This window comes from Bos taurus, chromosome 14 (assembly GCF_002263795.3).
Source record: "Bos taurus isolate L1 Dominette 01449 registration number 42190680 breed Hereford chromosome 14, ARS-UCD2.0, whole genome shotgun sequence".
Classification (NCBI taxonomy): Eukaryota; Metazoa; Chordata; class Mammalia; order Artiodactyla; family Bovidae; genus Bos; species Bos taurus.
Window position 1 is genome coordinate 39,358,881 of NC_037341.1, and position 20,769 is coordinate 39,379,649.

The window sequence follows — 20,769 nt, forward strand, 5'->3', positions numbered from 1 at the left end:
AATCACTGCAGATGGTGATTGCAGCCATGAAATTAAAAGATGGAAGGAAAGTTATGACCAACCTAGATAGCATATTAAAAAGCAGAGACATTACTTTGCCAACAAAGGTCCGTCTAGTCAAGGCTATGGTTTTCCCAGTGGTCATGTATGGATGTGAGAGTTGGACTGTGAAGAAAGCTGAGCGCTGAAGAATAGATGCTTTTGAACTGTGGTGTTGAAGGCTCTTGAGAATCTCTTGGACTGCAAGGAGATCCAACCAGTCCATCCTAAAGGAGATCAGTCCTGGGTGTTCATTGGAAGGACTGATGCTGAAGCTGAAACTCCAATACTTTGGCCAACTCATGTGAAAAGTTGACTCATTGGAAAAGACCCTGATTCTGGGAGGGATTGAGGGCATGAGGAGAAGGGGACGACAGAGGATGAGATGGCTGGATGGCATCACCTACTCGATGGACGTGAATTTGGGTAAACTCTGGGAGTTGGTGATTGATGGGGAGGCCTGGCATGCTGCAGTTCATGGGGTCTCAAAGAGTCAGACATGACTCAGTGACTGAACTGAACTGAACTGAAGGAATAATAAAATCTAAGATTGAAGAATATAGTCTCTACCTTACTTCTGCCTTTCAAATTTTGAGCAAGTATATATAATTTTAAAAACAAATTCACATTTGAGAAACCTAGCTTCAAAGTGGCCCATTTTCATTGGAAAATGTAACTTCAGTCTCAGTCCTCTGGGGACAGGAAAGTACTCTGGAATAAGAGTAGGCTAAAGATGGATCATGGAGTTGCAAAGAGTTGGACGCAACTGAGCGACTGAACTGAACTGAACTGAAAGATGGAGCAAGCCTTGAATGTTACACTGGTTTAGGAGAGAATATTTTACTAGTTTGGGATGTAAAGAAAAAAGTGAAGTCAGGGTTGACTCCCAATTTTTGGTCTCATCATGTGGATGAACAGAGGTCATTTCCTGAGGTGAGGATGATGAAAAGAAGAAGGAAATGTAGGAGTTCTGTCTTTGTCACTGAAGTTTGAAACATGAGTGATTAGATATGAGATAGTTAAATAACTGGAAATAAGGAAGATAAGGAAGAAACATCTTTTGCTGTTCCTTTCTGTCTCAGAGGGTCAAGAATCTGCCTGCAATACAGGAGACCCAGGTTCAATCTCTGTGTCCGGAAGATTCCCTGGAGAAAGAAATGGCAACTCACTCCAGTAGTCTTGCCTGGAGAAATCCCATGGACAGAGGAGCCTGTTGGGCTACAGTCCATGGGGTCTCAAATAGTCAAACAAGACTGAGTGACAGACATATGCATATAAATGATTAACATATGAATATGAATGGCACTTAACATTATGCTATGGTGAAGTTATCTTGAAAGAAAATGTGAGAAAAGAGAAGAAAACTGCAAGCAAAGCCCTGTAGTACTCCATTGTTGCTGCTGCTGCTAAGTCATTTCAGTCGTGTCCGACTCTGTGCGACCCTAAAGGCGCCAGCCCACCAGGCTCCCCCGTCCCTGGGATTCTCCAGGCAAGAACACTGGAGTGGGTTGCCATTTCCTTCTCCAATGCAAGAACGTGAAACGTGAAAGTGAAGTCGCTCAGTCGTGTCCGACTCTTAGTGACCCCATGGACCACAGCGAGAGCAGCAAAAGAACTGGATTAAGTAATGGCAACTGAGTAGGTACAGTCAGTGGAGAAAGGCAAACCCAAGAGAATGCAGCATCCAAGTCAAGTGAATAAATTGTTTTAAGAAGGAAGGCATGGTCCACCATGGAAAATGCTAATGACTCAAGGAATGTGTGGGGCCTTCCCTGATAGCTCAGTTGGTAAAGAATCTACCTGCAATGTGGGAGATCCCAGTTCTATTCCTGGGTCAGGAAGATCCCCTGGAGAAGGGATAGGTTAAAAACTCCAGTGTTCTTGGGCTTCCCTTGTGGCTCAGCTGGTAAGGAATCCGCCTGCAATGCAGGAGACCTGTGTTTGATCCCAGGGTTGGGAAGATCCCCTGGAGAAGGGAAAGGCTACCCACTCCAGCATTCTGGCCTGGAGAATTCCATGGACAGTCCATGCATTTGCAAATAGTCAGACACGACTGAGGGACTTTCACTTTCAAGGAATGTGAGAACTGGGAAGCAGAAAGACCTCCATTCCAGCCATGAATTTACCTAGTGGGAAAGAGAATGCTTATTAACTCTGATTCAGTCAGAATACAGGAGTTTTATCCAAGCCAAACTGAATTTTAATCAAAGAGTGTGATAAAAAAAGGTTTTAAACCATTAAGAGGTAGAAAAAGATGATTGACAGAACAGAGATGAAAAATAGTGATTGGAAAAAAGAAATGCCAAGCATATTACTGAACTCCTTAGTTGATATTAATAAATCTATTTCAAAGGAATTAGAATTTATGATAATAAAGTATTGTATGTATTCTTTGAAGATTATGATTATGTTCATTCAGCCATTCATTAAATATTTATTGTAAACATTAAGTATCAAGCTTTGGGGAACCTAAAAATTACATATAAAGATTACTAGACAGAAACCATTAGTGTTTTTTCCAGTTTTATTGAGATATAATTGACATACAGCACTGTTTAAGTTGTACACCACAATGATTTGACTTATATACAGCATGTAATGATTATCACAAGATTAGTGAATATCCATCATTTCGTGTGTGTGTGTGTGTGTGTTAGTGACTTTGTTGTGTCTGACTCTTTGCGATTCCATGGACGATAGCCCACCATGCTCCTCTGTCCATGGAATTCTCCAAGCAAGAATCCTGGAGTGGTTTACCATTCCCTTCCCCAGCCATAATCTCACAGATACAAGATTAAAGAAATAGAAAAAAAATATTTTCCCTTTTGATGAAGACTCTTAGGGTTTACTCTTTTAACAACTTCCATATGTAGCATATAACAGCATTAATTATATTTACCATGTTACACATTACAACTTGAATACTTATCATATAACTGAAAGTTATACTTTTTCCATCCAGCTCACTCACTGCCTATGGTAACCACAAATCTGATCTCTTTGTATGAGTTGTTTTGATATATGATTAACCTATAACTCTAGGTTAGTTCATGTTATGTAACATAGTTATTTTATATTTCTAAAATTTCCAAAATGATCAGCAGGATAAGTATAATTACAATATGTCACCATACAAAGACTTTGTGTAGTTATTGACTGTTTTCCCTACACTGTGCATTTCATACCCATGACTCATTCATTTTGCAACTTAATGTCTGTACCTCTCAATCTCTCTTACCTATTTCTTTCCCTCCCTCACCCCCCTTCCCTTCAGACATCCATCCACTTGTTCTCTGTGTCTGTAAGACTTTTTGCTGTTATATCTGTCCATTTGCTTTGCTTTCTTAGGTTTGAAATATAAGCAAAATCATATGGAATTTGCCTTTATCTGACATATTTTACTTAGTATAATATCCTCTAGATCCACCCATGTGGCCACAAGTGGAAAGATTCCATTCTTTTTATGACTGGGTAATATTCCATTGTGTATATGTACCATATCTTCTTTATCTATTCACCTGCTGATGGACACTTGGGCTGCCTCCATATCTTAGCTACTGCAAATATGATGCAATGAACAGAGATATGCATAACTATTTTCTAATTAGGTTTTTAGTGTGATATAGTCCCATTTGTTTACTTTTCTTTTGTTTCCTTTGCCCGAGGAGACAAATCCAAAAAATAATATTACTCAGACGAATGTTAAAGAACCCACTGCCTATGTTTTCTTCTAAAAGTTTTATGGTTTCCAGTCTTATATTTGTCTTTAATCCATATTAAACTTAAGTTTGATTGTTTTGCATATAGCTATTCAGTTTTCCCAAAACTGTTAATTGAAGAAGCTATCTACCCCTCTGTATATTCTTACCTCCTTTGTCAGAGAGCAATTGCCTGTGTAAATGTGGGTTCATTTATGAGTTTTCTATACAGCCTTGACATACTCCTTTTCCTATTTGGAACTAGTCTGTTGTTCCATGTCCAGTTCTAACTGTTGCTTCTTGACCTGCATATAGGTTTCTCAAGAGGCCAGTCAGGTGGTCTGGTATTCCCATCTTGTTCAGAATTCTCCACAGTTTATTGTGATCCACACAGTCAAAGGCTTTGTCATAGTCCATAAAGCAGAAATAGATGTTTTTCCAGAACTCTCTTGCTTTTTCCATGATCCAGCGGATGTTGACAATTTGATCTCTGATTCCTCTGCCTTTTCTAAAACCAGCTTGAACATCTGGAAGTTCACGTATTGCTGAAGCCTGGCTTGGAGAATTTTGAGCATTACTTTACTAGCATGTGAGATGAGTACAGTTGTGTGGTAGTTTGAGCATTCTTTGGCTTTACCTTTCTTTGGGATTGAAATGAAAACTGACCTTTTCCAGTCCCATGGCCACTGCTGAGTTTTCCAAATTTGCTGGCATATTGAGTGCAGCACTTTCACAGCATCATCTTTCAGGATTTGAAATGGCTCAACTGGAATTCCATCACCTCCACTAGTTTTGTTCATAGTGATGCTTCCATGGCCCACTTGACTTCACATTCCAGAATGTCTGGTTCTAAGTGAGTGATCGCACCATCATGATTATCTTGGTTGTGAAGATCTTTTTTGTACAGTTCTGTGTATTCTTGCCATCCCTTCTTAATATCTTCTGCTTCTGTTAGGGCCTTACCGTTTCTGTACTTTATTGAGCCCATCTTTGCATGAAATATTCCCTTGGTATCATAATTTTCTTGAAGAGATCTCTAGTCTTTCCCATTCTGTTGTTTTCCTCTATTTCTTTGCACTGATCACTGAGGAAGGCTTTCTTATCTCTCCTTGCTATTCTTTGGCACTCTGCATTCAGATGCTTATATCTTTCCTTTTCTCCTTTGCTTTTCACTTCTCTTTTTTTCACAGCTATTTGTATGGCTTCTCCAGACAGCTATTTTGCTTTTTTGCATTTCTTTTCCATGGTGATGGTCTTGATCCCTGTCTCTTATACAATGTCACAAACTTCTGTCCATAGTTCATCAGGCACTCTATCTATCAGATCTAGGCCCTTAAATCTATTTCTCACTTCCACTGTATAATCATAAGGGATTTGATTTCGGTCATATCTGAATGGTCTAGTGGTTTTCCCTACTTCCTTCAACTTACGTCTGAATTTGGCAATAAGGAGCTCATGATCTGAGCCACAGTCAGCTCCCAGTCCTGTTTTTGCTGACTCTATAGAGTTTCTCCATCTTTGGCTGCAAAGAATATAATCAGTCTGATTTCAGTGTTGACCATCTAGTGATGTCCTTGTGTAGAGTCCTCTCTTGTGTTGTTGGAAGAGGATGTTTGCTATGACCAGTGCGTTCTCTTGGCAAAACTCTATTAGCCTTTGCCCTGCTTCATTCCTTCAGCACCAATAATCAGAGGCTAAACAAAATGAACCCCAAATATCTATTATAACACTAGGATTTGTATGATCTCAAGAAAATAATACTAATAAATTCAAATAATATATTTGAATAATAAGTTGCTGCTTTAGAAAAGTACATAGATTCTCAGCAATACAGTTTGTGGGTTCTCCAGTGGCTCAGATTGTAAAGAAACTGTCCGCAATGCAGAAGACACAGGTTTAATCCCTGGATTGGGAAGATCCCTTGGAGAAAGGAATGACTACCCACTCCAGTATTATTGCCTGGGAAATTTCATGGACAGAGGAGCCTGGGAGGCTACACAGTTCACAAGGTCGCAAAGGGTCAGACACAACTGAGTGACTAACACTTTCATTTTCACTTTTTTTTTCAGAGCTGAGAGAAAATATTGAAGGTAGAATTTGAATGAACAGTTTTTATTATGATGACACAGCATGAGTGTCTTTTTTTAATTTTCTATTTAAACTAAAAATTAAGTTTTTTATTTTACCTCTCAAAATCCAGGGAACTTAGACTGAACCAAAAGAACTAACATAATGCTCGATACAGTCAAGACAAACTACATGGGTGACTGCACGATCACATGTACTTGAATGTATACCATCCGTTGTAGAGTTACCAAAAATAATAATAGGTTCATAACACAACATACTTGATAGAACAGACAACTACAAATTTCATATAACCTGCACATTTCATGATATTTATTATTTTCTAGTTACTTTGATGGAAATGTATAAGAATTAACTTGTATCTATTATAAATGTCTTTTTGTCATTCATAAAACCAGAAATATTTATAGTTTCAGATAATTTTTATTAAATTTAGGTTTTTACAAATCTGTGGTTCTCAAATACATTTTATATGTGTTCATCTACTTAAGTATTCAACAAGTAATGACCGAGTACCAATTATGTGTCAGATATCACACTAGGTGCTATGGATAAGATGGTAGACAGGTACAGTTCTATACTAAACTAAATGGTTGTTGTTCAGTTGCTCAGTCATGCCCAACTCTTTGTAACCCCACGGACTGCAGTACACCATGCTTCCCTGTCCTTGACCATCTCCCAGAGCTTGCTCAAACTCATTTCCATTGCGTTGGTGATGCCATCAATCCATCTCATCCTCTGTCGTCCCCTTCTCCTCCTGCCTTCAATCTTTCCCAGCATCAGGGTCTTTTCCAATGAGTCAGTTCTTCGCATCAGTTCGGTTCAGTTTAGTCACTCAGTCGTGTCTGACTCTGCGACCCCATGAACCGCAGCATGCCAGGCCTCCCTGTCCATCACCCAGAGTCCACGCAAACCCATGTCCATTGAGTCCGTGATGTCATCCAACCATCTCATCCTCTGTAGTCCCCTTCTCCTCTTGCCCTCCTCCTGAATATCTTGATTAAATAAATTAAATTAAATGAGTCTTATATATTAAATTGTATATTTCATGTGGCAGTGGAATTTTTGAGATATAGAATTTTTCTAAGACTACCTAGTGTTTAGAGAAGGAAATGGCAACCCACTCCAGTGTTCTTGCCTGGAGAATTCCTTGGACAGGGGAGCCTGGTGTGCCACAGTCCATAGCATCTCAAAGAGTCAGACACATCTGAAGTGACTTAGCAGGCACCTATGCACCTATGCACCTATGCACCTAATATTTTGTTTAATAAAAGTCAATGATTGTAAAGTTGGGTGAGGAAAAGAAGACATATGAGTTGATGAGAAATAATAAAAAGTGGTAGGATAAATCACTTGTAGGACCAAAACAGATCAAAGAATGATATGAGGGCACTACTAAAAGAGCATTAGCTGAAAGTAATAGGTTGTGCTCAGAGAATGAAATCTTTGAAAGTCAGATTCTCTTGGTGATAGGAGATTCTTTACCAGAGTCATATACGAATGGGGTCTCTCTTCTCTGATATTTGAGGGTCAAGACTGTTTATTTGCTAATGTCATCTGACATATACTAGGCTTCCCTGGTGGCTCAGTGGTTAAAGCGTCTGTCTTCAATGCAGTAGACCTGGGTTCGATCCCTGGGTCAGGAAGATCCCCTGGGGGGGGAAATGGCAGCCCACTTCAGTATTCTTGCCTGAAGAATCCCATGAATGGAGGAGCCTGGTGGGCTATAGTCTGTGGGATTGCAAAGAATCAGACACGACAGCGAATTCAGCCAGCCAGCCAGCCAGGGCTCCCACAATCCATCAGGCCTGTTTTCACTCATCTTTAATAATAAACAAGGTTCAAATTATTTTTCTCAGGACAGCCTCAGATACCATTAAATCCCATTAAATAAGAGGATATAAATGAATATTTCCATAGAAATGTTGCATTTATTTATTTCTTTGTGCCCGACTCTTGTATAGCCAAGAAACCCATAACTGTTGGAATCTAATCCGCATTGATATTAAGTGGCAATGTGCCTACCATGTAATATGTGTTCAGTAAATATTTATTGACTTTTGGCTGTTGACTAACTGATGATGTAATCACATGAAACCAGAAACAGCATAAATCCTTACACTTTTATGAGTGGAACTAATCTTTTCCTTCAGGAGAACCAGGGAGGGATAGGAGAAGAATGATGTGCTGTTAGTGACATTTCATTATCAAAGCTGAATGGGGTGAGGGGGTCAGTGGGTGGAGGTTAAACCTCTGCAACTAGCTGCCTGTCTTTTTTGTTGCAACCACAGGAAGTTGCAGAGAATATGAAAAAGGTAGCAATCTCTTTCCAGGGTGATTTCAAAATATTTTGAGGATAGCTGCTGCTGCTGCTGCTAAGTCGCTTCAGTCGTGTCCAACTCTGTGAGACCCTGTAGATGGCAGCCCACCAGGCTCCCCCGTCCCTGGGATTCTCCAGGCAAGAACACTGGAGTGGGTTGCCATTTCCTTCTCCAATGCGTGAAAGTGAAAAGTGAAAGTGAAGTCGCTCAGTCACATCCAGCTCTTCACGACCCCATGGACTGCAGCCTACCAGGCTCCTCCGCCCATGGGATTTTCCAGGCAAGAGTACTGGAGTGGGGTGCCATTTGAGGATAGCACCAAGATCTAAAATGTGTGGGTGTTCTGTTGCTCAGTCATTTCTGACTCTTCATGACCCCATTGACTGTAGCCAGCCAGGCTCTACTGTCCATGGGATTTTCCAGGCACGAATACAGGAGTGGGTTGTCATTTCTTCCTCCAAGGGATCTTCCCAACCCAGGGATTGAACCTGGGTCTGCTGCATCTCCTGCATTGGCAGGCAGATTCTTTATCACTAAGTCTCCTGGGGATTAATTAAGGTATTTGAAGAACTGTCACCAAAACATCTAATCATTTTAATATCTTTTTGTACTTCACTATTTCTTTTCACTCTTCTTCAAAATTCTCCAAATTAATGGGACTACTTGGGTCATTAGCTGGTGGTACAATTTTCTTTAGTCTGGTGATATAAGAGATGGTAGCAAGGAAACTACATTTTTAAGAATAGAAAAGGAAAAAGAAACTTTTGTATTTATAGCTGGGGCTAAAGCAAATTTTCTGAAGTAAATAGGGTTTTTATTACCTTAATATTTTGTATAATTTAAATATATCTATATAGTCACTTAGCAGAGATGAATATTAAGCACATATTGTTCTTCAGTGGTAGAAGGGAAATTTAGTATTAGCTCTATTGTTCAGCATGGGATTTTTTTCCTACCCAAAACAGTACAGTAGGTTTTAAGGAACAACATGAACAGCTCATTCACATGCTGCTACTTGGAATTCGACACTAAGGAATTAAGTAAAAATGAATCAATTAAATCTAGAAATTCTTAAGTGCATTCACCAAGTTTCATATTTAAAACCAGATTTCAAATGTTTGGAATCTAAGAATAACACTGAGAAAGCAAATTCAATAATATTATTATAAACTTTATGAAAACACAAAACGTGTGTTAGCCTAAAATAAAACCCACATTCCTCAACTGACTAGGAGTAATTCTGTGGGAGCAGAGACTCAGAGTTTTTTCTTTAAAAAATTCATATATTTCTAATATTCTGGAAGTGCTGCTGCTGCTAAGTCACTTCAGTCGTGTCCGACTCTGTGCGACCCCAGAGACAGCAGCCCACGAGGCACCCCCATCCCTGGGATTCTCCAGGCAAGAACACTGGAGTGGGTTACTGTTTCCTTCTCCAATGCAGGAAACTGAAAAGTGGAAGTGAAGTCGCTCAGTCGTGTCTGACTCTTGGCGACCCCATGGACTGCAGCCTACCAGGCTCCTCCGTCCATGGGATTTTCCAGGCAAGAGTATTGGAGTGGGGTGCCATCGTCTTCTTCGATTCTAGAAGTACGGGTAACTAACTCCAAAGTGCATTATTATAAAGATCTTTACATGATACATATTATAAACTCTCTTAGAAAGTAAAGGGAAATGAACAACTACAGGAAGTTCAGTAGCATATGAAGAAAAATAACGTTTTATAGAAAGGTCTAAAATATTTTCTCCTTTGCTCAGCTTCTGACCCTTCACATAGAAATGAGGCTATTGGACCTAATTGTCACCAAGAGACATAGGAGAAGCCAAGAGTAGTGATTGCAGTAAATCAGGACATGGGATTCAAGGAAGCTATATGCCATCTTTTGTCAGTTGTATAGATTCCAAACTAATCTCTTCAAAAAGCTATTTACGTACCTATCATTCTCCCTGATCAGACGGTACACTCCTTTAGACAAAGGATGTTTTGATCATCCTTTTACATCCACCTCTGAACCTACCACTACGTCTAGTTCTGAATAGGTCTTCAATAAATGTTGCAAGGATTGGATTTAATCAATATTGTCAAATAAAAGGTAAAAATCTAAAGTACTACTGAATGCGAAGAGAGCCCAATCATTAACTAATAAGTCTCAAGTGATCTCCAACTAAATGGAAGAGAGTAATTCATAATTGAGACTGAAGTAAAAAATTAAGCTGGAAACAATCATGGATTATTATTAGCAAAATGATTGGAAAGTTAAAAACAGAAAATTTTGGACAAATTTACTCCAAATTGGAGGCTAATGAAAATGGTTGGTGGTGAAATGAAGGATGAGGGGACAATCTGAACTTGAAATATTTGGAGAACAGTGCTAGCCTTAGATCATTAATTGCTGTTGTATGGAAAGGGGATAAGACAACCAAAAACCTAGGAAAGACGATATATTTCTGTCTTTGTATTAAAGGATATTACCCATCAGAAAGGTCAGAATATTACAGTAAACAAATAGTAAATGTAATTAAATTTTGAACAAAGACAGGATGTCATATCTAAGGATGCACAGATGAGAGAATAATTTTCAAACATTCAGTGACTTAGGATTCCAACTTTTCCCCTCCCACTTAACATTTTAAACACATCTTTAAAAGATCAGCTAGGAAAGACTACAATGAACTTTAAAGTTAAAACAATTCTCATTGTTTTGAACTCCCCTGTTTTTCTCTAAACTCTAGGCATATCCTGTTAGCTCAGAACATTGGACTGTTTCTATATTGCTCAGAGTTGGAAAATTTCAATTTATTTACAAATATTTAAATAGTGTTTTGTTATACTCCAAGCATTCTATATGTTTTAGGAAATTCTCTTATTTAATTCTCATAATGTTATAATAGAGATATAATTAACAGTGTTTCTCTTTACCAAAGAGGGACCCTGAAGTGTTTAGAAGATCAGTAACTTGGCCACAGCCGTGCATTAGTGAGTGGTGGCTCCAGGTTCCCATGCTCAGCTCCCTGATTTCTGCTCTCTCCCTTGTACTCTCATCATTTAGTGATATACATGTCACTCAGTTGAAGGCAGAATGAACTGATCTAAAGATAATTATCCTCCAATTAAAAATAAAACAAAAGATGGCAGAAAATTGTCATAAAGCTAGACAAGATATCATGTATAAAAGTCAAGCACTGTGCTGTATACAAAGCAGTTGCTAAATAAATAGTTATTCCTCATTGGTCACTAGTTTATTGCTATAAAGGAGTTTATTGCTTCTTTTTTCTAAAATCTGCTTTCAGTTCCTCCTTTCTATTTTCTCTGCCTTTTTCTTATTCTGAAACCATAATACCTGATTGAAGAGCCTGAGCTTCAGGGCCTTTCTTAATTACCTATTGCTGCTCTAACAAATCAGCACAAACTTGGTGACTTGTATGAACACAATTTTATTTTGTGTTCAAAATCAAGATATAACCCTAAAATCAAGGTTTTCATAGAGCTATATTCCTTCTGGAGACACTGGAAGACAATCTGTTTACAGATTGTCTGTAAACATACCTTTTTTACAGGTATATCTATTTACATACCTTTTCCAATTTCTAGAGACCACCTGTATTCCTTGGATCATAGCCCCTTCCTTCATCTTCAACTCACATCATTCCAACTATTTCTATCATTATATCTCACTTTCCTGATTCCAGTATCACTGTCTCTTTTTCCTGTAAATACTTCGCGATTACATTGAGTCCACCTAGATAATCCAAGATGACTTCCCCATGTCAAGGTCTTTAACTTAGTCATACCCTCGAAGTCCTTTTTAGCACGTAAAGTATCATATTCACTGGTTCAAGGGGATCAGGAAGTGGATATCTCTGGAGACCATTACTCTGTTTACCACAGGGCAGATTGCCTCAGTTTCAATCCTGCTGTTTATTTGCTGTTTTTTCTTAAGGCAAATTACTTAAACTTCCCAAGCCTAAATCTTCTTATGTGTGAAGTCATGCTCAAAATAGGAACTTGTAGGATTGTTGTTAGGATAAGATTAGGTTGTACTGTGTATATAGAGGACCATAACAACTGTCACAGAGTAAATACTCAATAAATATCAACTATCATCGTTTGTGTTAATTTCATGTAATAGATGCAAATGCATGTTAATGAATCACAGAAATAAGTACATAAATTTAAAATGCTCACATATTAACTTACAATTAGAAGTACAACCTTGGGATTAATGATATTCTTATTTAGATAAACCAAAAAAGAACCCATGTTACAATCAGAACTTGATTGGGTGGATGTAAAATCGAAAAAGCAGAGATAAACAAGACAAGTCCACTTGCCATAGTTTCTTTCAGTTAAATCTTTACTATTCAAAATGTGCTAACATAACCTGGCAGTTTTTTAATATGTAGAATTTCAAGGCTCATTCTAGACCTTCAAACAAGAGTCTGAATTTTTCTATGATTTTCAAATAATTTGTATGTACATTAAAGTTTGATCACACTGGCTATGATAGTGCCTCAGAGCCTAAAAGTGCTTTGCCTAGGTAGGCCACTTGTCTCTAGTAGTGTCCTCTGTCTCTGCTTTCATAATAGGAATTCACCACAACTATTATCCATTGAAACATTCTGTCTTTACATATGTCAATACTTTCTAAAGGAAATGCTGTTATACACGTTCCCTTTGAAGTGACTTGACTCAAGTCTGTGCTGATTATTATATTCTTAAGTTCTTCAGCTCTAAACTGGCAAAGAAAGGAGAAGACTTACCTTCTTAAAGCCAAGGAATAACGATTATGAACACACCTCCAGAAATCAAGCACCCACTGCATTTCTTAATAGCGCTAATGAATTCTGTTACTAGGCTAATATTTCAAAACTTAGGTCTACAAGAAAACTCAGATAATAAAATTAATTAGTTACATTAATCCATCATAGCTAAAATTAAAAGACACTCCTTGGAAGAAAAGCTATGACAAACCTAGACAGGGTATTAAAAAGCAAAGACGTCACTTGGCCGACAAAGGTCCATATAGCCAAAGCTATGGTTTTTCTAGTATTCATGAATGGATGTGAGAGTTGGACAGTAAAGAAGGCTGAGCACCGAAGAACTGATGCTTTCAAAATGTTGCACCAGAGAAGACTCTTGAGAGTCCCTTGGACTGCAAGAAGATCAAAGCATTCAATCCTAAAGGAAATCAGTCCTGAATATTTATTGGAAGGACTGATGCTGAAGCTGAAGCTCCAATACTTCGGACCCCTGATGCGAAGAGCAGACTCATTGGAAAAGACGATGATGCTGGGAAATATTGAAGACAAGAGGAGAAGGGGACAACAGAGGATGAGATGGATGGATGGCATTACCAATTCAATGGACACTAGTTTGAGCAAACTCTGGGAAGTGAAGGACAGGGAAGCCTGGCGTGCTGCAGTCCATGGGGTTGTAAAGAGTTGGGCACAACTGGGCGACTGAACACAACAAATCATAACTAAAAATTACATTTTCAATGGGAAGTAAAGAAAAAGAACAGGATGGAAAACATTTTCTCATACTGAACAATATTACTGAAATATGCTTTTGAAATGAGAGCAAATATCAACGTATAGATTAAATTTCTCTAATGAAATGTGCCCATTGACACCAAAAGGTAAGTACGGTACAATTCATGTTTGTCTTCAAAGTGGATTGAGTCACAGGAGTCCACAATCACAAGGTGGATTGAGTATTTGTATTCTTAGAGATACAAAGACACTGACAATAATTTAGTGAATTACATTTGAATATTACTTCAATATATACTTGCTGAACACCTGTTATGGTATAAGGCTCTGTGCTGCTCACACTTTTGTCATCTAAAAGAAACTTCCCTTCCCTAAAAGGAACTTCACCAGACAAACCTGATGATAAAACAAAAGTAAGTTTATTCTTACGTTATAAGTGAGGACACTACTCTGACAGAGATTTCCTTGCCTCAGAGAAAAAAGAAGGCAAAATTAGGATATTTATGAGATTTTGGAGTCAGTTTATGGAAGATCTTTCGACGTAGGGGTGATGGGGGAAGGGGTGACTAGCACTGAAAAATAATCATGATGTAATAATGTGTATTGGTGGACACTGCAAAGGGAAGGTCTTGAGGTGAGGGTGTACAAAGAGAAGAGACTAGAAGACTAAATAGTCGTCTAATGCTATGTATTGAAAAGTCTTGATGGCTTGATGTTCATTTAAATGATTTTTCCTGGAAGCTTCTAAATGAACAATAAAGTTACCTTCAACTTATCTTCCCGGTCACGAGTTTCCTGGAATAGTAAACGTATGTTGGTTGATGAAGACAATGGAATAGTAAAGTGATATTGGTGAAGACAGCCTAATGGTGGAGTAGAGTTATGTTAATGTAGAGAATAAGCTGTGTGCTGTAGGTGGTTTCAGCTTTCATTCGAGTGACTCAAAGTTAAATAGGATATAATCACTATTCTAAAAGAACATATAATCAAATATGAAAGTTTGTATTGAATACTAAAACAGATTTGTTCTGATTATAGAATGTTTAATTATTGATAAAAATAGAGAAAAATATAAACAAGAAAATAAAAATCACCAAATCCCACCAACATAACAGAGCATTTGACATTTAAAATGTTTATGTGTTGTGTTCATTTGCATTTAGTTTATATGTATAGTGGCAGTTCAGATGGGGAAGAATTTGCCTGCAGTGCAGGAGACCTGGATTCAGTCCCTGGGATGGGAAGTTCCCCTGGAGAAGGAAATAGCAACCAACTCGAGCACTCTTGCCTGGAGAATTCCAGAACAGAGGAGCCTGGTGGGTGAAAGTCCATGGGATCACAAAGAGTTGGACATGACTGAGCAGCTAATACACACGTAATAAAATATATGTATTTTGTAACCAAAGTTGAATTCCCATCATCAATAAGCTTCATAGCCAGCTTTATTTTTCACTTAATTAAAAAGTCCATGAACTTTTCTAATGTTATTAAATGTTTTTTGAAAACTTGAGTTTTTAATGTCTATGTGTGTTTGTATATATTTTAACCTAATTAAGTTAGTGTCTCATGCTGAAGCATCTTTGCTTGCTCAGGGGCAATGAAAATACTTATTTGATATAACTATTTCAAAACATTTGGGTCAGTACTTCTTAGCAGCATCTGTCAATAAGGACAGAGAAAAATGGATGTAAACTTTCACTCATTTGTTGAGCTTAGATCAAAACTGCTAAAATGTAGTCATAAAATTTCTTTAAAGCCTCATCTTTACCCTTTAAAATAATTTTATGACATTTCCTATAATATGTCAATGTTATTTTTTTAATACTAAATAATTTTCTCCCAAAGTTTTGAGTAGAGTTAATTCTCTAAGGTGTTGCAAGAGCTTTTAGTATTCCTACTATAGAAGCTACGTTCTCAAGGGTATTTATAGCCCAATTTGCAAATCACGATAGCCATTATACAATTCATACAGTATTAAAATAATTATTCATAAGATTGTCTTGGATTCTGATGAAAAACAAGTCAGTGAGGAATGGAACCAACTTTAAATATTATGCTTTATTACTGCATTTCAAACAGGAGATTTGGGAGGGGGGAAAAGGGGAACAAAGCATTTGAATTGGTTGAGTCCAGTTAGATTTAGCACCAGTAGCAAGAAAGGTTTATTTGACAAGTTCAGCTGAACTGCACTGAAAGGAAGTAGGAAGACGGTCCATATCAAAAATTTAAAAATAACTAAATAAAAGGATAAAGAGAAAGAAGCAACAAGCATTACAGCAGGAAACACAGATCATAGTAAAAATGCACCTTTCGTTGTCACTATCACTCCATATTAGCAAAATGCAAATATCAAATAAAAGCAATATTGTAGAAATCTCCTACTCTAAAAAGGAAGCACTAATTTTTAAAGGAGAAGTTTTTGTTACCTTTGGAAACTTTAAGGTCCTAGACTGGTAAATATCTTAAGAGACAAGTGAAGAAACCTTAGAGTGGAATTTTGCAGTAAATATGATGAAAGTGAGAATAGCAACACATCCCTTTTCCTAAAAGAATTACAGACATAAAGAGGTCAGGAACAGGAGAAAATTAATACAAAGAGTAACACAAAACTTAGATGACTTTAAGATGCTGATGAAATTAGAGAAATACATCAGACAGAAACAGAAGGATGAAATTGCCAAAGTCATAGATTTTATTTTTTTAATAATACTGATTGAAGCTGTTCTCACTGGAGTTAGATTTCACACTTAATTCAGGATTTTAGCAAGTAGGAATACAAGAGTTTAGAAAGACCTCTACAGCTTATTTACTACTCTTTGCCAAGTTTGTACCCTTAAAGTACATCAGTTTTATACTCCCCCTCCTCCACCCTCTGCTAAACGTTGTTTTACTCTATGTTTTTTTTTATAAGTTTGACTTTTTTATGTCTTGTGTAAGTGACATCTTGTGTTTGGGTGTATGAGTGTATGCATGTGTGTGTGAGTCACTCAGTTATGTCCAACTCTGCAACCCCGTGGACTTTAGCCCAACAGGCTCCTCTTTCCATGGAATTCTCCAGGTAAGAATACCAGAGGGGGTTGCCATTTCCTTATCTGGGGGATCTCCTCAACCCAAGGATTGAATCTGGGTCTCCTGCACTACAGGCAGATTCTTCACCACCTGAGCTACCTGGGAAGCAAGTGACATCATACAGTTCTTGTTTTACTTTGTCTGACTTATCTCAGCAGAATGTGCTCAAGGTCCATTCATTTGTAGAAAATGGCAGTTTCTTTCCTGACTTTCCAGCTTTTCTGATGGCTGAGTAATACTCCATTGTGTATATATACTGTGTCCTTTCTTATCCATTCATCTATTAATGGACCCTTGGGTTGTTTCTATGTCTTGGCTATTGCAAATAGTGCTGAAATGAACATGGAGGTGAGTGTATAAAAAGGTATCAGAAAAGGCAATGGCACCCCACTTCAGTACTCTTGCCTGGAAAATCCCATGGATGGAGGAGCCTGGTGAGCTGCAGTCCATGGCGTCGCTAAGAGCCGGACACGACTGAGAGACTTCACTTTCACTTTTCACTTTCATGCATTGGAGAAGGAAATGGCAACCCACTCCAGTGTTCTTGCCTGGAGAATCCCAGGGACGGGGGAGCCTGGTGGGCTGCCGTCTATGGGGTCACACAGAGTCGGACACGACGGAATCGACTTAGCAGCAGTAGCATAAAAAGGTATAGGGACACATGAATGGACTCCTAACACATTATGAATGGAAATCAAAAGATATTAAAATAGGAGAAAGAGAGACAATTTGTAAAGTTCTCAGTAATTTGGTTTTGTTTTTGACAATTATTTTTATTTTTTATTAAAAAATATTTAATTGGAGGATAATTGCTTTACAGTGTTGTGTTGGTTTCTGCCTTACAATGACGCAAATAAAAATTTGGAGCACTTCAGGAGTTTCCATGTCATCCTTGCACAGGGGCCATGCTAATCTTCTCTGCATTATTCCAATTTTAGTATATATGCTGCCGAAGCAACCTCGTTTTATTTTTTTGACAGGAGCAGATTAGAATATAGGAAAGAAATCAATTGCACTGTAGTGGATTCCTCTTGAAGGAATAGATCCTTTTGAAATTGGAACCAATGGCTACATCTCATCTCAAAGGGATATCTCTCCCAACTGTATTTAAATTCAGTAATACGCACTTGAAAACTGGTATGGATTAACCAGAATCCTGAAGAAACAGAAACTACCTTTCAACATTCAGATATTATTCCTACTTTCTTTACTTTTCCCTCTAGGCTAAAACATTGCATAACCAAGGAAAACTATTGCCTCTTCGGCTGTGGGTTAAATTAGCATGCCAAGAGCAGATAATATATTGAATCCTAGAGAGTGGTTTATCTTATCTGCTGCTGCTGCTAAGTCACTTCAGTCATGTCCAACTCTGTGTGACCCCATAGACGGCAGCCCACCAGGCTCACCAGTCCCTAGGATTCTCCAGGCAAGAACACTGGAGTGGGTTGCCATTTCCTTCTCCAATGCAGGAAAGTGAAAACTTAAAGTGAAGTCGCTCAGTCATGTCCGACCCTCAGTGACCCTGTGGACTGCAGCCCACCAGGCTCCTCTGTCCATGGGATTTTCCAGGCAGGAGGACTGGAGCGGGGTGCCATTGCCTTCTAGCACAACTTAATACAGAGTTGTTGAATAAATTTTGGTACTTTAATGCTTTGGCACTTATGCGGTTTTCATTGTGCTGACATGGAGAGATCTCCAAAATATAGTGTTATCTAAAAAAAGCCAGAAGTAGAAAAATATCTGTACCCATTTATATGTATAAACTATATAGTATACACCCATGAAGATATATTGAAGTGTCGAATGTCTAGAGAAGTGATCTTAACAATGCTGACTGTGGCTAGTTCTAGGGAGAGTAGCAGGGTCTTTTTTTCTTCTTTTTTTTGTGCTCAGTCATGTCTGACTCTTCGTGACCCCCTGGACTGTAGCCCACCAGGCTCCTCTGTCCATGGGATTTTCTGGGCAAGAAAGCTAGAATGGGTTGCCATTTCCTACTCCAGGGGATCTTCCTGACCCAGGGATTGAACCCTTGTCTCTTGCATCTCCTGAATTGGCAGGTGGATTCTCTACCATTGTGCCACTTGGGAACAGTATCAGAGTAAGGGTGTTTGAATATGGTTGCCTTTACTTTTATCCTAAGTGAAAAAAAAAAAAGGAAAGTCACTCAGTCGTGTCCAACTCTTTGCAACCCCATGGACTGTAGCCTACTAGGCTCCTCTGTCCATGGGATTTTCCAGGCAAGAATACTGGAGTGGGTTGCCATTTCCTTCTCTAGGAGATCTTCCCAACGCAGGGATTGAACCCCAGTCTTCCACATTGTAGGCAGACTCATTACCGTCTGAGCCACCAGGGAAGTCTGGTTTCCCAAATGGCTAAGAGGGTAAAGAATCTGCCTCCAATGCAAGAGACATAGGAGATATGAGTTAAATCCCTAAGTAAAGAAGTTCTCCTGGAGAAGGGCATGGCAACCCACTTCAGTATTCTTGCCTGGATTATCCCATGGACAGAGGAGCCTGGTGGTCTACAGTCCATAGGGTCACAAAGAGTCAGACACAACTGAGTGACAACTCACACATGCATTTTTACTTTATACATGCCTGCATTCATTGAATTTTTCCAATGACCATATATTATTTTCATAATAAAATAAAACTTGAACATGTTTAGAAATTTAGCTCAGCATAAGTGCTATAGATATAACAGAAAGCACACTTTCTAATAATGATGTTGAATTTAAAGAGGGCAGAGAAGTTTCTGAATGTCTTCAACTGGTCAAAACAGCATCTCAAATTTCAGGGAAAAAAAAAAAAAGCTTTCTAATTTGAGCAAAGAAAACTGATATAATTTTCCAAACAATTCTGGCAAAGGGAAAGGTTACTCTGAATTATCTAGATGATAAATCTATTTTTCCACTTCCTGGGACAGTGGGCAGTAGGATATGTTGAAGTATAAACGTTTTTAACACAGTCATAAAGGTTCTGCATCTTATATTCCATCCTTAATAGCAACTCTTTCTGCCTCAGTAATGAGTTATCTCCAGGTCATGCAATCACAGGGCCTTTGGAATACCATTTCTGGTGTTATCACATCTCTCAAGAAGCTTTCTTTCTGTAAAGTCAAAATAGACAAAATGCAATCAATCTATTAATTAGTCAATGTTACCAAATGGAAACTATAATAAAGGAGTCCAATAAGAGTTACAATTCCAGGAATCTTTTTGGATAAAGCAGATGGCTTTCTTCATTATGAAAAAAGGCGTGTAACAGTTAATCTTATTTCTTTAATGGAAGTTAGGTATTATCTACTTGGCATGTCTGTTTTCTTTAACTTTAAATAGTTACCCAAAATGTAACAACATATTAAAATTTTTTTCTTGATGCATTATGAGTTTCAGTAATGTGATGCAACTAATTGTAAATTCTAAATATTCAGATTTATAACTATATTTTAAATATGGGGACAGGTTCTTTTGTTGTAAATATAAAGCCACTTTTTAAATACTTTTCATAAAGCATACTTATCAAAACAATTTATATGGTCACAAATTCAACAGAAGTTTATCAAATGAAATCTATTGGTTAATCTGGTTCATGATAAAAGGGAAACCAATGGAAAACCAGGAAAACGTACCTCTAAAGTGATGTGAAGACACCCTGAAGATTCAGACATTGTTATCATGGAACTTCCCATGCCCTCAGCCCAAATCTATCTATTTTAACCTTCTAGTTATTTTTGTATTTTGATGAACTTGTAACTACTGGTAAAAAGAAGGCTAGATTAGCATTATGCCTCTAGAGCAGCTACTACTAATTTCAGATTGAGAGGACAATGCGCTAATGTATTAATCTGATAACCGTGTGAATATGGAAAAGACCTTCCATATCACATTTTAATAGCATCTGACAATTAGGGCACACTTATTAACATTTCTGAAGTTTCTTAAGTATCTCATTTCATGTTTCTTATAGAAAATCATTTTCACTAATATTTTAACTTGACTCATCTAAGTGAAAAGACTTGGAGGGGACCACTCACTGCAAAACCCAGTGCTATTCAGCTTTAAA

General features: G+C 38.0%; 1 non-coding gene across 1 annotated transcript; it reads right to left on the reverse strand.

The window, feature by feature from the left end:
• Positions 1–17,560: 17,560 nt before the first annotated feature.
• On the reverse strand, positions 17,561–17,663 carry LOC112449647 (U6 spliceosomal RNA). Its single transcript, XR_003038245.1, has one exon. It is a non-coding gene; the product is annotated as a U6 spliceosomal RNA (small nuclear RNA).
• Between the last annotated feature and the right edge of the window lie 3,106 nt (positions 17,664–20,769).